The 4,958-nt window shown below is 37.1% G+C and overlaps 1 non-coding gene across 1 annotated transcript; it reads left to right on the forward strand.

Moving 5' to 3' along the window:
- Positions 1 to 778: 778 nt before the first annotated feature.
- LOC135150029 (small nucleolar RNA R71) lies at positions 779 to 883 on the forward strand. Its single transcript, XR_010288383.1, has one exon. It is a non-coding gene; the product is annotated as a small nucleolar RNA R71 (small nucleolar RNA).
- The last annotated feature ends 4,075 nt before the right edge of the window (positions 884 to 4,958 follow it).

Below are 4,958 nucleotides of genomic sequence, written 5' to 3' on the forward strand. Positions count from 1 at the left end.
TGCTTGTACCTGTTCTTTCACTTCTTTCTTACCCGGATTGGCCTCGGTATCACTAGGAAGAGTTCCTTGTGGCCTGTTAAGCAACCATTAGCAATCTGCCCAATCTGATTTTTCAAAGTCTTGATTGACACCGCTTGGCTTTTACACATTAATATCAATTCTTCCAATTCATATCTTTCGTTGGAAGACTGTCCATCCACCCCGTGATTTTGTTGCTGGAATCCTGGTGGATGGAATTGCTGTTCGGTGCAAACTGTGGTTGAAAACCAGAAGGATTGAAGGGTCTAGCTCCATGCTGTTGAAAGGATTGTTGCGGTTGCTGCATATAATTCTGATTGTTGCTCCAGCTGAAGTTTGGATGATTTTCTGATGATAAGTGGCAGGAGCTGGCTGCTGAGATCTCTGAAAGTTGCTCACAAATTGAGCGGATTCACTAGATATAGCACACTGATCCGAAGAATGTGCACCCGCACAAAGCTCACAGACTGAAGGTGGCTGCTGAATTCCCAAATTTGCCAAAGAATCCACCTTCATAGTAAGAGCCTTAAGCTGAGCAGCTATGGTTGTAGTAGCATCAACATCCAGAATTCATGTTGCTTTTCCCTGATGAAGACGCTGAGTAGGATTCTGATATTCATTCGCATCCATCATCTCGATCAACTCATAAGCCTTATCATAGCTCTTAGCCCATAAAGCTCCACCTGATGATGCATAGAGCATTGGCCTCGATTGAGGTCCCAAGCCATTATAGAAACAATTAATCACCATTTAATCAGGCATCCAATGATGTGGGCACTTTCGAAGCATCTCCTTGTAGCGTTCCCAAGCTTCACAAAGAGTTTCACTAGACTGCTGAGAAAATTGAGTGATAGCATTCCTGAATGCAGCTGTTTTGGCCATTGGGAAGAATTTAGTGAGAAATTTCTGAGCTAGATCCTCCCATGTCATAGTAGATCCTGCAGGAAGAGAATGCAACCATCCATTGGCTTTATCCCTCAGAGAAAATGGGAACAGCCTCAATTTGATGGCATCTTCAGTAACACCATTGAGCTTGAAAGTGTCGCAGATCTCAATGAAGTCTCGAATATGCATATTAGGATCCTATGTCAGAGAACGCCCTAACTACACTGAGTTTTGAACCATCTGAATAGCGCTTGGTTTGATTTCAAAAGTGTTGGTCGCGATTGCTGGCCTGACAATGCTCGATTGAATGTCATTGATTTTTGGCTCAGAGAAAGCCTTAAGAGCCTTAGTATCATTCGCCACTGGTGGTTGATCACCCATTGTAGTACTCACTATCATTTCCGCTTTTGCCAATGCTTCCTTACGAGCCTGAGAACGTGTTCGCATACACGTCACTCAAGTACCTGAAAAACACACAAACGAAATAAAGTGAGAAAAGAATCCAAGTCAGTGAACTTTAACGACCACTGATAACAAGCACATAGACTAAAAATAACACCGAGTCCCCGGCAGCGGCGCCAAAAACTTGTTCGCACAAAATCACGCAAGCGTACGTGGTCACAAGTAGTATGGAATCAAATTCAGTTCGTTCCCACAGAGACTGGTGTATCAAGTATTATGCACGTATGCAATAATGTATGGCTATTATTCAATGCTTAGACAAGTAACAAATTGGTTGGTTTTTATCTAACTTAACTAACTAAAGTCGAATTATAACTAAGTGATTAAAATCGAATTACTTATGTGAATTAAAACATGGGATTCTAACTTCATTATCTACTTCATTCAGAGCTATGCCTTTATCGATATGTGATGGTTGATAACTAATCAGATAACACGAAACTGATACACGCTATCTTTCGATAAACGTATATCGTACTATTCCAAATCCACAATTAAGATAGAAGTCGAATAGACACCAATTATGCTTAGACCCTATATGTCTAAAAGATTTGAAAACATAATGGTTTAAGAACAAGTTATCTATCAAGATTACATAGGGCGATGCAAGATGGTTAAAATCACACCACGAATCATGTATATCGAATACATAAACCTATGTTCGCATGGCAAGTTCTAAATCAATATATCCACTTTTGTTTCAATAGAGATTAACACACAACTTAGATGTTAGCTACGCATCCAAGAAGAATAAGCACAATCAATACGAAGAAATCAAACATTCATCACACAAATAATTAAGACAAATCAACTACTGAAATCCATATATACCGCTAGAATCCCACGATAACGATTAGTTCATAATCGAACTACTCATCATCATGGGAATAAGAGTAAGGTACTGAATAGTCTAAACAATATCAAAGTAATAGCACAAGAGTTGCGAAACAAATCTGAAACGAGCATCCAAAGTTACGCCTACTTCGAAGAACTACATTGATGAAAACTATGAAACTAGATCTTCTCCGTAGCCGTCATGTGCTCCTTAGAATATTTCTAGGTTATGTTTTTGGTTCCCATGCCTTTCTTTAAGTTCCCTAGCTAACAGGCCTTCAAACGGATCAAAAACGGGCGATTTGGGCTTTTTCTCCCGTCAAGTGTGGGGCGGGCGCCCCAGGTGTGAGGCGGGCGCCTCACAAGTGGGGCGGGCACCTCACTTGGGCAGCCCGCGCTGCTCTAGTGCGTCCACGGCTCATAACTTTCATCTCGTTCGTCCGAATGCTTCGCTGTTTTTTTCCACTTGTAGCTATGAATCTCCTCTCCATCCTACTTCTAGGAAACCTACACAACACAACACTAAAACATATCAAAAACATTAAAAGCTTGAGCTAAATAATATAATATATCATATTTAAAAATATACTATATCACAACACAACATGTGACGCCCCCAGATCCGCATCCCGCAAATTTGGTCCGTCACTAAATATCTGGCTCAAAACAACACTTGCATTACATTTTAATATTATACAAACCAACTCTTGCCCCACAAGTCCAGGGTCAATCGTTTACAACACTACTACCAAGTCTAACTTTATTACATAATAGCAAGTCTGATCACAGACTATTATAATAACTATAGTTGGCATCACCAAACAGCGTTGCCTAGCAGCTTCAGCTCATGTGATGTGCCTTCTCTTTTTCCTTCCCAAAACCCGTTTCCGGGCGGTTCTCTTGAGTTGTGCCATACTCACTCTTTACTGCTCGAAAGGAATAAAGTAGATGCAAGAATGAGCAACTAATTGCTCAGCAAGTCCACATAGCACAAACCAACAATTAACAAGATATGCGAATAAAGCATAGAAGATAATTCAAGTCAAAGTAACAAAACAGTTACCATCAAATGAAAACACAAATTTTAAGTAAAGAAAACGCTGGTCTTCCACCTCTCGGTAACACTACATGGCTCGATCAGTACCATTTCATGAATACCGTTCTCCTGTGTAGTCCTAGTGGTCTGATCGTAACCACTGAAGACACACCAACACTCTCTTTGCTAGCATCAGGGTTTAACACTGGAACCCCACTATCTGCCTTACCAGATAGTAAATTTCAACTCCACCACGAATTTAATAAATTCGTGTTGACCAGCTTGAACAGATTCCTCCGAATACAAGAAAATTTTCCAAACAAACACTTTTCAATCATCACTACTCATCTCTGTCAAAGAAGTGCGAACAATGCACCCTTTTTTCATAACAAAGATTGCCTGAAGGTCGAAGTGAAAGATAATTAAAAGAACTAGATTCCAAAGGATAAGATGATCTCCAAAAGGAGTAAATTGAGATCATCGCTGCAATGTATTCACGTCAAATTTTGAAGATTCAAAATATTATAGTTATTAGGATCGACTCATTCCCGAACAATGGGAGAGCTCGAATTATAGAAAGTAATAGCTTTAAAGCCTTCAAATGAAACTTAGATATCTTCTCTATTCACAATGGTACGAAATTTAATATATTCCCAATCAACACTTTCCACAAAATTAAATATACACGAAAACTTCACGTCAAAGAGAGGGATAGTGAACTTGCCTGACTTCCTTCGCAAAATAACTGTGAATTTAAATCAGATAATTGAGCTTCGCCCTTTTCCAGATAGAAAACATTCTATGCCACAAAATGATAATATTTAGTAATATATATTTTAAAATAATATTCTCGAGTAATTTATTAAGATCTCACTAATATCTATTACATTCTTTCTTTGATATCTCTCCATATTAATGAGGTAAAACCTTTTAGATTCTTGAATAGTCTCTTTTATCACCTGTACTTGAATACTTTAGAAAATGACTGTTATAAATATTCTACCCAACTTAAGTTAAATAATTATTCATCTCTCTTTTTATGATTTAATATTCCACCAAAATCTGTTATTGTCAAATTAAGTCATAAACTCTATTAACCCATCCCATGCTATATAATGTTTAATCACTCAAATCTCTCTTTCTCTAATTTAATCATTTATTAAATCAACCATTATTAGCTAAATTTAATTCTCGAATTTATCAATTAAATCCCGAAATTTATCAACTTTATATTAAAATTTATTTCTATATAATTCACTATTTTCAACATTAATCTCATTCTCCTCATTTATCATTCTAATCTTACTTAAATTAATATTACAAGTCACTACTTCTATATTTTATCCCCGACAACTATCCAAATAAATATTTGTCCACTTGATATAAGATCAGGTTTTCTCTAATTTTGTCCACTTATTAATCGGCTAATGATATTCACCAATTTATTTAAACAATAACCCAAATTATTAAATTATCTCATAATTTTAATCTCATTTAAATATCTCACTCAACTCGATTATTTTTAACTAAATCAATTCTTTAGTCTTCAACACTTATCAAATAATTTTTAGCTTTTATATTTTTAAATCCCACTCACAACTTTTCACTAAATATTATTACTCTAAACCCAGCACCACCCCCTTCTTCCCTTTCTGACCTCCCTCAAAACTCCAGCCGAATCACTCCTATTCAATCCTATTATCACCATTAAATCAACAACCAT

This window comes from Daucus carota, chromosome 1 (assembly GCF_001625215.2).
Source record: "Daucus carota subsp. sativus chromosome 1, DH1 v3.0, whole genome shotgun sequence".
NCBI classification, from domain to species: domain Eukaryota; kingdom Viridiplantae; phylum Streptophyta; class Magnoliopsida; order Apiales; family Apiaceae; genus Daucus; species Daucus carota.